Source organism: Mycteria americana, chromosome Z, assembly GCF_035582795.1.
Source record: "Mycteria americana isolate JAX WOST 10 ecotype Jacksonville Zoo and Gardens chromosome Z, USCA_MyAme_1.0, whole genome shotgun sequence".
Classification (NCBI taxonomy): Eukaryota; Metazoa; Chordata; class Aves; order Ciconiiformes; family Ciconiidae; genus Mycteria; species Mycteria americana.
In genome coordinates, this window is record NC_134396.1 from 29837552 (window position 1) to 29850943 (window position 13392).

Below are 13392 nucleotides of genomic sequence, written 5' to 3' on the forward strand. Positions count from 1 at the left end.
CACTTCACGTCAGAAGGGCAGTTAATCACATTTGTGTTTGTTGTTTGCATCTTTTCAGCAGCTTTTTTAAGCTCTCTTTGTTGCTGTTGTGGTACTTACAGAAGTAACACTAGGAACTGTAATAAAGTACATGTGTTTTTCTGCAGGATTTCTTTCTTTTGCTGTGCTAATTTGTACATGGAAAATAGTCAAATACAATAGTCCATTCCTTCCAGGCTCTTTGGCATTACATTCCCCTATTATCTAACTGGGTCTGTCTTGGATGACCACAAGCACAATTAGCCAGTGGAATGAATATAATGTTTCTTGTTTACATCTGAATGTACAAAGCTTGACAGCTTTTCCTTTCATGTGTAGATAGGTCTACCTACTGTTGTATGTCTGCTCCTCTGTTTCTGCAACTGTAGCTGTATAGAGAGGGATTTGTCCACTACAGGGTCCAAAGTGCACACATATCTTTTCATGCGTAGTCATGTATATCTACAGACAGGCATTTGAGCACACTAGTTGGGTAAGGATGCGCTGAAATAGGGTTCAGCTATACAAAGCGAAGATTTATTCATGTAAAGGAGTGCAAAATTTCTCACCGTTGTGGTTTGTGGCCAGTGCTTCTGTACTCTGAATGTCTCATGTTTATAAAACGAAACAATTTCTTATGTGAAGGTCTAGATGGTACTAAGTGTGTATACTCACCACTTTCTTTCTACATTACTCTAGAATTTTGGTTTTTGACTTATTTTATTGACCTCTTCCTTCAGATTTTTTTTTAAGTATATAATTTACTTACTCTTTTTCTACCAAGTGCAAAGGCTTGCATGAGCTGAACTAAGGCTGTGTGATGGAATTTTTTTCTTTTGGACTTCAGTGAATGGGAGCCAGTACTTGGTGTAGGCTGTTGAGCTATTGGTCTGCTTCACCACTGTCAGTAAATTTAAACACATTTTGTTTTAATGACTTTTGCTAGATTCATAGGTCTGGCAAAGAATAATAAAAGAAACTATGAAATTGAATGCTGTGGAGAGTGTGAAGATTGGAATATGGTCACCTGTAGTCATGGATCTGTCAGCTGGACAAACTCATATGCTCAGAAGGTTCATGAGTTAATGTAAAACCTGAGTAGTCCACATGCCCAGACAAATAATTCTTTAGGAGAGGGCTATCAATCTATCCATGACTGAATTTTCACTGAAGCAAACAAAAACTGAATCCCTTATAACTGTGTTGTTAGCCATCCAAATATAACCTCATGGTTTCTGTTACAGTGTTGTCTTGTCAAATCTGCAGGCAGCACTGTTGTTTCTATTGCTTTTCATAGCTATTTTCTTAAGCTTGTAAGAAAAGTCAGAGCTGTATGGGCAACAATTACATGGAAAAAAAAAAGGGAAATTGCAGTCTGTTGCCACAGAGGCATGTGTTCTCTCGTATGAGGAAGGAAAGCAGAATAATAAGATCATCCTTATAGAAACAATCAGAAAGCTGAAGGTAGTGAAAAACCAGTGAAAACACATCAACCACCAGATGCTATGGTATCAGGATGAGGAGCTGGAAAAGGAGAAAGAAATTACTTGTTCCAGCCCCAGCCAAGGACAGTTATGAAAGAAATCTTTTCATGTGGTGGACAGCAACTAATCAAAAGCTGGCATGAGACATTGAATTGCATCAGAATGTCATACTCTGGTATGAACCACAACTTCTTCCTAACTGATGTACAGGAATGGCTAACTTTTGGTTTTGGCATCTCCACCTTTTCATATCAGCACAGGGACAGTAGGCTCGTCTTAACTGATGGCTGACCAGCTTTGGATATTCAAGGTCTTATAACATCCCCTAGCCCTTAAATGTATGTTCAGGCAACACGGGGGAAGTAAGCAAGAGACATACGTTTCATGGAGTGATGGAGAATCTTCTCTAGGTCCTTAACCCTGTGTAGTGTTGAACACAGACCAATAATAGTCAATGCTTAGTGCAATCTGATCATTTAGATGTCCTTCTATCTCAGGAAATAGTAAAACATTTCATCATAGGTCTGAGATTAGCTATCATGCACGCTAAGACTCACTGTACATGTTCAGACCTATTTTTTTAATCAGCCAAAATTTTTCCTTATCCAAAAGGGACAAAGGGAGAGGGTTATCTATTGGTGATTATAGATACTTGAAAGATTTAAAGGTTGGTATCATGGTTTTAAAGATGCCATTGTCAAATGTTTCATTTGTGTTTCAAGATAATTGTATGCAGTATCTGTCTCTGTTGAAGGCTCTCCCACATAGGGTCATCAGCCTTTAAAGTTTTTACCCTTCTTTTTGGAGGTGGCAAATAAGATTCTCAGAATACTAACTCTTAATACAAATATAATGGTTCATAAGCATAGTATTAGCTGAGATTTGAGAGCAAGCTTCTCATCTATATAAATTGATTTGCCTCTGTTAACTGCAATACAGCTATATTGAATTCCACCTGCTTAGACTTTGTACTAAAGTCTTTTCATTTAATAACTGGTTTTACTTTGAGCTTTTACATGTGGTATTTAGATGTTATGCATAGGAGCAACTAAAATACCTCCGAAAAGCATTGGTCATGAATATCTTCTTGTGAAACCTCTGAGTGGCCAATTTATCTTATTTTCAACAGAACACCTTTGCTGGGTGTTGTGGGTTTGTTATGGCCTGAATCTGAGCGTGCACATTGTAGACTACTGTAGGCCAGGACCTTCTCTCTGCTTCACTGACAGTGAGTTGTTACCACATCAGAGATTACTGACTCCAGGTGCATTTCCAGCTTTTTTCTTTTTTTCTCCCTTTAAGTACCCTGATTCGAATTTCATTTCACAGATGAGCATTTTTTATCTTTTTGCTGCCAGAACCCAACTTTTCCAAATTTCTTATAAAAGTAGCTAAAGTTGTGGTGAAATTGGAAGGCAATACGGACAGGTGACTGGGGGAGGGAAAGCAATGTGTGCACTTGTGAGATTTAATCTGCTTCCAAGGCAAGCATATGTAGAAATCTTAATAGTTTTGCCACCTGTGAATTATTTGGACACTGCTTATAGGAGCAGTCCTTCTTCTAGCTGTGTAGAGAAATAAGTGGTATGTTCACTGATTCTACAGTACATTAATTTTCACATTGTTTCCATTTTCATCTTCACTGCCTTTATGGAATTTCTTCCAAAGCTTCAACCCTTTTGAGGTTGCCCTGGGATTTCTGCCTTTCAGGGACTTCTTGCAGAGCAAGTTCAACAGAGAGAGTATCAGGGTGGAGGGAAGGGGGTGTGTGATAACGTAGGACATCCTGAAATAAATTCCAAGAGTGCTCAAGAAATGAGACAGGAAATTATATGCAACTTATAATAAATTCAAACTGTCCCATAAAATAAATATAACTCATTTTGTTTCCATATGAATGTACTGTAGGGGTGTCGAATTTCCCCTTCTAGCTTTGTTGAATATAATCTCAGTCCCTGTTTGAAGTTTGCTAGTGTATTGTTCAGATCCTGCACTATATCAACAGACCCAGAAATGAAAGGGAATAAAGGAAGCAATAAGGTCTCCTACTGTTCTGGTGCTGGCATCAGATTGGTAGATTATTTATTTATTTACTTACTTACTGGCTTATTTAAATCCCCATATTTCTTTCAGCCTGGACTGTTAAAAGCATCTGTTGTCGAGGGCAAATATAACTGCCCTTAACAAGCCCAGGGCTGTCTTTTCTTTTTTTCATTTTGGTATGTGGATGGATTATGATTGTAAATGTGCTTTGGATATGACATTTTCATAGTTCCTGTAACTTTTAAAAGGGAGAGTGGGGGATTTTCAAGTTACTGTGGTATCGCCAATGCGTTCCTTCAAGGTCTAGCCAGGGCCATGTTTTAAAGATGAAAGATCTGAATTAGCTGAAGGGGAAAGGGAAGTAATTCAATAGAAACCTCTGAAACTAAAAACTTGAGCTGCCACATCTTGAATTGTAAGACTTGGCTTTGCTAATCCAAACTTTAGCGGTCTTATCATTCTCTGATGGGCTCACTACCCATCAGTACTGATGAGCACCAGGGCAAGTGGGAGTGCGTTATCACATCTTACCAGACTTGAAGACTGGCATGGAGAGGAATGCATACCCTTTCTGTGCAGCATACTGGCTCCGAAGTGGGGATGTGTCTTTTCCTTTATTTGGTGAGAGCAATGGAAACATAAATATTTTCATCATGTGTGATATTAGAGGGCAGCATGAGAGTAGCAGCAGCTTATATCCTGACTGTGTTTAGGTCTTTCCATCTTTGTAATTCAATGTAGAATCATGAAAAAAAAAAATCTGGTACTCCTAGAAAACTCCTCCATCTTGGTACTGCAAACTCCCAACAGTTGAGTGTATTTTCCTTTAAAGAAACATAATCATTAATTTGAGATAAATTACTTGGTAATTAAGGGGGGAATAACTATGTTAGATAAACTCTGAGGTTTATAGTTAATTCCTAAGGATCCCATGAGCATTTTTTTTTTCCCTGTCTTCCCTTTATTTTTTGTTACGGCATGGGATCTTGAGCTTTCTCCATTATTTATTTCTTTCTTTACTTCTCCCTCTTCCCTTCCTCCCTGTTTCTTCCTTCCTTCTTTTCTTCCTTCCTTCCTCCCTCCCTTTCTCTCTTCCTCGCTTCCCCTCTTTCTCTCTCTTCCCCCCCTATTTTTTAACATAAATATTTCCCTTTCAGTTTTCCTGCCTCCATCAAGGCTTAATGTTTCAACCCTTTATACGGCCCCTTGTTGTTAAAATAAACACACACACAGCTCCGTGAGGTAACTGAGGGAGATGGCAGACCATCAGAAGAATAGGAGGCTTCATTTATTTTGAATAAACCTCATGATTGCGAATGTTTATCTGAAATTACACGAACCTTTGGAGAGCTCTCCTCCCTTCTCTGAAATGCCTCCTGACCAGAGTGCCCTCTTCCTGTTGCAACCTACGGCACCTTGTCACCAGAGCGTTATGCTCTGACCCGTTCTAGAGGAGGCTGAGCCATCCTAGGGCTGACGAGCCCATTAAAATCTATGCTGTTGTGACAAGGTCTTCCAGCTCAGACTTTCAGAACCAGAGTTTCTAAATACAGTCCACATGGGGTTTGGTGCACACAACAGGACTCACTGTTGGATGTCGTGACCTGTACAGAGAGTTAGGCTGGGTGAAGATCTGAAGCTTCAGGTCAGTTCACTAAAGCGAGGGAAAAAGGTTAATATACACTTCTTCGGTGTATGGCCCTGCCTCTTTGGGGGAGACAGTGGTTCACCTGTGGAGCTGGGAGTGTCAGCCATATGTTGGCCATTTTTTCTTGAGCCTGATGAACACAGCCTAGCCAGCACACAGCTTTCACTTCTTGCCACTTAGAAAACACTTGGCATGCAATAGGCCTTGTCACAGATAACAATTTTACTTTTCTCTCTTTTCCTTTCTGTGTGCCTCTGTGGGCTCTTTCCCCACCCACAGTTCCTGCTACGTGGAAGGCAAACCCAAAGTCCTCAAGTGCAAGATGCACTTTTGAACCCATGGTGTTGGGTGGGTTCCGAATTCTGGAAAGTGATTTCACCCATCCTGCATCTGAACCAGTCCTAGCCTCGAAAACCCTTCTGAGTCAATTAGGCGACAAGTCTGAGGCTGAGCCAGCTTGGACCTGCTCTGTATTGGATCACCCATGCCTGGTGTTTACACCAGCACGGCAGGATTTAAATACAACAGGGTGTTGTAACTTGGGTCTGTGAGAGCAAGAAAGAAAGCTCTTGTATTCACATTGCTCTCCTGGTGTATATTTTCATATGGGTAAGTGGAGTGAGAGATAGGACTGATCTGAGTTTTATAAGGCGCTGTTATAAAATGTTATGGGGAGCGCAGCATGCAGTGTGTTGAAGCGATATGGTGTCAGCTCCATCCTCTGCCAGCAATCCCCCCCCAGCTGGCTGCTGCCCTTTTAGGAGAAGAAATGAGCTCACATTTGGCACATTTCTCCTGGGATACATCTTCCAGTCCAGGTTTGGGAATGGCTGTTTAGCTCCTAAAGTCCTGAGATGGCTGTTTATCATTTCTTCCCTGTTTTGTTGCAGCCTAGAAGCTGTGTACTCCCTATTATAAGTTTTAAGAGACTGCATATATACAGCTATATGGCTTCCATCAGGGCAGGAAGAATCCCATGGGACTATGGAGACAGCACTGGCAATGTTTTTCTCCTTCAAAGAGCACTTGATGTGTGGAGCTAATGACAGAGGGTGCAAATGTGTACAATACTGAGATTGCAGACATTCTGTTTTCAGGATGACAGAGTTCAGTGTGACACTTTGTCCTTATTACTTGTGCAATAACCGTATCAGGTCATATATGGCTAGGAAAGGAGGAGGGGTTATTTTCCCCTTCATGAATTTTTGCTTTCCTGTGCAAAAGGAAAAGATGCCATAATTTCCCTTTTTCTGTTCGCTTAGTAATGAGCCTGCCTTGCATGACTGTGCTGCTAAGAGTAAAAGACAACAAAAAGGAACGCAGCACTGGAAAGGACTACCACAGCAAATTTTTACTTATGTCCCTGGGAGCGGAGCTAGCTGTATGTGTATCAGGTGTCTTCCTTCAGGGTAAATAAAAACTGTCCACCTCTTGCTGTTCCCCTTGCCTGTTTTCACAGGAGCAGAATAAGCGTTGAAAAACTGCAAGAGGATCTCAGTGAGATTTCCTCTTCTCTTCTTCTCATCAAGGTGTCTTCCCCTGTTTCTTCTAAGTGATGGATTTTCATCCTGAAGAAAGAATAACTTAAAAACTACCCAGAAGGAGATTTGGACTTTTTTGTTTATTCCTTTTTAAGAGGCTGAAATGAAAAAATAAATCCTGGCCCGTTTATCTGCACTAGCGAAGTCTGAGCATAAAGTAATTACCCAAAGTACAGTATATACCCTCACACGTGTGTGCTCCTGCGGCAATGCCTTCCTTGGGGCACGGAGTTGCTCAGATCAAGGGTTCCCTGTACCAGGGATTTTCCATAGGAAATACTCTCTTGATCCCCTCGAAGGCCTTTTGCCTGGTCTTGCAAGTGCAAAGGAGGCAAAAATTCCCCAGTTAATTTCCAAGACTGTGGAAGCCTGGGGCAAGTGGGCTGGTACTGTTCAGCTCACAGCCCCACACCCAGTAGGAGGGAACTGCTGCTCTCTGGGGAGCAGGGGAGCCACTGTACAAGGTATAGCCACTTCCACCTCAAGACGTCTGATGCTCATTGCAACTACTTTTCTTTCCAGGTTGTTTGCCAGAGAAAACAGTGTTTTAGCAGTAGTTTGAACAGTTCTGTAAGCACCCTTTTGATTTCTCCATATGGAACAGCGTGCAGTTAATCACGAGAGCAATTGCACTTGTGGTTGCTCAGCATGTCAAGTGCAGTAAACAGCCCTGGCATCTTGGGCACAAGGGCGTTTTCTCTCTTGATCTTCTTTTAACTTCTGTGAGAGTGGAACTCCCGTTACTTTGGTAAGAATGCCAGGTAGGCAGGTTTTTCTGGCTTGTGTGGTCCTTCTGGAGGGTTGCTGGGTGGCAGGTCAGGTGAAGTCCTCTCTTTGTCTGTACATGGGATACAGTCAGGATAATGGGAAGACAAGCTATGTACTACAGCAGCTAAACAGTGTTCATCCATCCTGACCCTGAAGCAGACCGCTTGGGAAGAGAAAATAGGTTGGCATTCATTCCCATTAAGTCCTTGGATATATTGCTAAGCCTGGCTTGAGGACCTCTGCTTTCATGAGGTGCATGAAAAGAACAGATATCTGCTTGGAGCTGGAGGACAACTATTATCATGGAGAATCCTAGTGCTTCCAGGGAATTATGCTCCTCACAAGAATCAGGCTTACTTTAATAAGCCCTTTCTTCAATATGTTACAGTTACTCTGCAAGAGTGGATGTGCTTTGGTCATACAGTACTGTTTAAAAGGATGTGCAACTCTTTGCCTAGATAAATTAAACATGGTTTTTGTGCATTGCAAACTGGATGTGTCAGAATATTTTACTTATGATGTTTCCAAGATAATCACTCTGAAAAGTTTCAACAGCTAATCAGGAATGCCTTGCATGTTAACATTTTGTTTGACAGTAATTACCAATATTAATTCAACTGGCTGTGATTTTGTTCTGCCTTGCCTTCCTTCAAAAGCCAGAGATTTCCAAGCAGTTTCCCATCTGAGCTGTAATCCAGCTGTTACCTTGGATGGGATGCAACAAAGATACACAACATTGTCCAAATGAAATCTTACAAACCATATATTTACATTGGTTGAAGTTTTGAAATATATTTTCCTTAAAAAGAGATGAGGTCACTGGCCTCGTCTCCTGCTGTTACACACCTAGATAAGTGCTTAGAGCAGTTTCTTCCTGGTTCACTACAGGCAGCATTTCAGTACTGTGTGAAGTACATATTTGACCTCAGCGACAAACTAACATCAAAGGATGATCAAGGATTACTCAAAGAGGGAGAATGTATGGCTTGGCAAGAATTCATATAGGGATGTGCTTGGACGTATTTGAAAAGGGAGGGCAGAAAGACCATATAATAGGGAAAAATACTGGTTTTCTGTCCCTAATATCATTTTCTCAGTAGCAAAAGACAAGTTTAGGCAATGGCCTCAGAGGACCCTTGCACGTTGTCACTGACAGTTCATCATACCCCTAAACAGTGGGAATATGATAAGAACCAGATGATTTAAATTTCCTAACCAAACCCAGCGGTGCATATCATCTGGGAAGTAACTCTGGCTTAAAGTCTGTATCAGTGCATTAGTCCAACAAGAGGTTAACTGCATTTTTCACTATCTATATTGCTGTTTAATCTAGGGAACACACTGGGTGCTTGAAAAATATTACTTAAGCAGCTTTTTACTGAACAAGGAGGAAGACTGGAACCCTCGGAAACTGAGGAGCAATTAAACAACACAATCTTCATTTATACACACACTTTTCTGTGTGACACTGACAAATAGTTGGATTCGTAGGGATAGCGAAGTTCCAAACAAAATTTTAAATTCAATTCTAGTATGTGACTAAGATTTATTTTCTTAAGGCCGAACTCCTTTTATAGGTCTCAGGATATGAACAGAGGTCTTGCTACTTTTAATGTTTCTCCCTCTGTGCACCCACACGCGTGGGTACACACACGCTCTTAGAAGAAACATGGTTCTCTCATCAGGGATGCAGCTCCTGGATGGCCAGGCAGCTGTTGCAATTTAAGGATGTGTGACACAAGTTGTGTTTTTTCATACTATTCCAGATAGTTTAAGTGATTTTTGTGTACTGTGTGTTAGTGGAGAGGGTAGGAAAGACATGTTATTCATCTTGTAGTCTGAATATAACATGAATGCCTGACAACTTTTTAATAAATTCAGAAACTATTAAACTGTTAAACACTGAAGCTGGATTTTTTGAAGAATAAAATTAGATACCTAGCTCTTTTAGTCTTACTTGATTATGTCAGATTATTTTTATTTATATTATAGGAAATCCATTGTTCAGCTTGTAGTTTAAAGCCTTTTTTTTTCTTTTGTAAGCATCTTCACCTGAGTACCCTATCCGCTCACAGTAATTTCATTTTGTACACATGATCCTTCTTGCTTTCTTGTCCAAAAGCACAAGACATTCCTTCTCTTTCTCCTTAGAGAACTCTTTGGGAGTCCTCATGCCTGTTTCTTCTGGAACTGCTGTGTTGGGTGGTAGCTGCAGGATCACCCTTAGGTTAAGTGTGTATTAGGGTAATGAGGGATGAAGAAAGACCTGATTTTGATTAATGCTAGCAGACTTACTTGTTTTATGTAGGTCATTGATAAGCAAATTGCTTGCAGGTGATGTTTCTGCCATTGATGCTGTAGATGTCAGTACATCGTGAGTTTGTGTGGACAAAGCAGTGGGTGTTTCCTGGAAAGCTGAGGCTGAGATCCACCTAGAATGGACAGAAGGGGGAAGGAAGCTCTTCTGATATCAGCAGCGGGGCATAATGAGCCTTGAAGACTGTGCATTTTGCTTCTTTGGTATACACTGGCATTTTGAGAAGCACCAACCTGGGGTACTGCTGGCAGAGATAAAAGACTTTTTCTAAGAGGGAAGTGTTACTTAAAGGAAGCTTTAAGTGGTGGCAGCTTTACTCCTTGCAGCTTTAAAGGCATGCACCCTCCTCTGCTTTTTTCTCTTTTTTTTCCCCCCTATTTACTCTTTATGGCAGGAACTTCAGGGCTTTAAAGGAGTACTGTAGGAGTTCTTGTATTGCAGAACACTGCAATGTTCTTGACTATTATCAGGGCTATTTTAATGTAGGTTCTTCAGCTTAGTTTACTTTGTTGAAAGTGGGTAGAAATTATTGATTAGTGGTATAAGCTACTTTTGAGAAATTTGTGCTAAACGGTGAATTCTTAGCTAGTAATGGTATATATCCTTGGAAGCTGCAATAGACAATCTTCTTCAGGTTTAAAATGGCTTTTCAGGCATTGCTAGAATTTCAAGCTCAATCTTAACAGTGTAATACACAGCAGGGAAAACGACTCTACTTTCTTTAACATTAAACATGGATGGAGTTGAAATGAATTATGTTTATTCCACTTGCTAAAAGAAAACTTGGAGCCTGTTCCAGCTTGAGATCACATGCTTTCTGGGAATATATAGGTCTTATAACAAATCTTGGAATGCAAATAACAGGCACATGGCTCTCCTCTGGGTGGGAGTACAATTTATTTCAGAAAAATTTGGACCCTTAGAATGTCTAGCTGTGCTGATGCTTATAATTTGTGATGAGGTAAGAGTACTTGGTTCACGTGACTTTACCTTGCAATCCTTTTTAATTATGTCTTTGGGCTTTCAACCAGTGGTGAATGATCAGGACAAGCACCCATTTGCAGTTTGAAGATATTTGTTTCCTTGTAGATTAAAAGGACAGATACACCTTTTCTTTTTAGCAGGCTAAAGGCACAAACACACATTTTCATTTTATAAAAAATACCATTCAGAAAGCAGTCAGCTGAAATAACCTCAGTAAATTGGCGTGTCACTCCTCTTATCTCATGTGTAAACGTTCATGAGATTGTATCTAGAGGATGGATCACATCTGGCCATAGTCAGAATTTGGTCACTTACGTTACTTTAATTTTTACATTTACCCTTGCAATTATTGTGTTGAAATTAAATTCTTTTGCATTTTAATAAAGGTAAGATAAACCGAAAGTATCAAATAATTGTTATACACTCATTAGGCAAATCCAGTATCATCTCTCACAGACTAAATTAATTTACCTTTCTTTCCCTTCAGTAGATCTGAAACAAAATTACATCACACTGAATGTTACAGCCACAAAAAAATGATTAATTTACCCATTTAAACTATCTTCCAAAAGCTGTTCTGCAGAAGGAAGTACTACATGTATTTAAAATGCCATTACAAACTGTGCACCATGAAGCAAACTGAAAATGGAGGTTGGACACAACATAGAATAATCATTTCATTTGGCATAGTGGGCAACCTCCACTTGGCAAAAGTGCTAAGATAGGGCAGCAGGATCAGAATGGAGGTGCTTCAGCAGAGCTGTTTGAAGAAAGCTTGCCTCCTGCCTGCTTGGTTTAGCTTCCTTCTCATTCACAAGATTTATCTGATTAATTAAAAAAAAATATCTTTACAAATTGTGTTGGGTCCCCTTTTCAGCCTATCTTTTAATGTTCCCTTGAACCCCTTTAACTCGATGGAGTTTTCATTTGACCTTAGAATGCTTTGGACCAGATCCTAAAGGTCTTTCAAAAAGGTTGCCCTTTGTGTCAGAAGGCCAAACAGACTCAACTCTATTTAAGTGGCATTTGTGTATTTGCCTTTTAAAATAGTCTGGTTTAAAAAAAGGAGCACTTGTGCCCTTGAAGGCTCTGTAAGCAGCAGCACAAGGAATGCAGCAGGCGACCACTGTGAAATGCCGGGGAGCTCCGGCTGGGTGGACAGTCTGGTGTGTTGCTGTGCACTGGTCCTGCACCTGACCCTTGCCGCTCACTGAGCTCTTCCTTTCAAAAGAAATAACCATATTTGGTGTGTTTGCAGAGAGGAAAATTCTTTCTTTTTTAACCCGTTCTGCCCAAGCTGACTGACTCATTCATCAAGATCAGATTTGGGCTCTACCTTGGTAAAAGCAATAATGGGAAGAGAGGGAAAGAAGAGAAAATGGCTGGACAGGTGTCCTGCAAATCTTTTTTTTTTTTTTCCTTTAAACAGTATCTCCATAGAAGTTTGCCAATTTGGCATACGGTCTGAGCTCATTCGAGTAGGTTTAACACAACCAACGGTCGTTTAGTGACCACTAATTTATTGGGCCAGTGTATCTCAGAGTAGTATCAGGCTCTTGGAAGGAGTATAACAATACAATTACTCTGTCAACCTGAGTAAGCTAAGTACGGATCCGTAAGTTAACGACTTGCTTCAGGGCAGGAAGACTCCTGTGGGACCATGGGAACAGCACTGGCAATGTTTTCATCCTTCAGATGCATGGAGCTAATGACTATCAGAGGGTGGAAATGTATACAACACTGAGATTAGAGGCTTTCTGTTTTCAGGAGAACAGAGTTCAGTGCAAGACTTTGGCCTTATTACTGAGCTGAGTATAGAGACAGCTAGTAAAAGACATGGGCTTTCACTTCAGCTAATCTTATGCCTGGCTGTTTATTCAGCATCATAGACAACACTAGTGGGTGAACTGCAATCCCCTTGCAGAATTTTATAGGACTAAATGGTTTCCATATTGGAAAATTCTATCATTATTAATGGTTAGCATATAGAATGCATTCCTGGCTCCTTAAAGTGCGCTGAATAGTTAACCTCTTACCTTGATAAATCCCAATTAACACACATTTCATATCCTAACATGCCAGACTTAGTCCTTTGCTCTGCAGACACAGACTGTTCGGTTTAGGATCTCGGTCGTGTGTGACAAATTCAGTATCTCCCTTAAACAGATGTATATTGAAACTGTTCACAGCTCTAGACCATCGCCAACATTTTCTTTTTTGCCTGTGCATAACAATATTCAAGACTGGTATATTTCACCAGGTTTCAGTTTTCATGACAAAACTTTTACACAGTTTCACTGAAGGTAAAACGATTTCAGTGTTGAGCTACCTGTGTCTCAAATAATCCCTCAATGTTGAAAGCTAAAGCTGATTCTCCTAACATGGGTTAGCAATGATGCTTGGTGATGTTTCTCTGTTGAAGGTGTACCATCAAAGTCTCCCTCGTATAATTGTCTTGCCTTCTCATTTATTCCAAATACAGTTAGAAATGCTATTCACCAGGTGTTGGCCCACAGCACAAGCCAAGCTTTGAAGGAGAGCACTGCCTGGTCTCCATCAGACACAGGCATTTTCCATGCACCTTTGCCT

General features: G+C 40.5%; 1 protein-coding gene across 1 annotated transcript in view; it reads left to right on the top strand.

Moving 5' to 3' along the window:
- The window catches only part of ADAMTSL1 (ADAMTS like 1), a 470548-nt gene that overhangs the window by 275583 nt on the left and 181573 nt on the right, over nucleotides 1–13392 (top strand).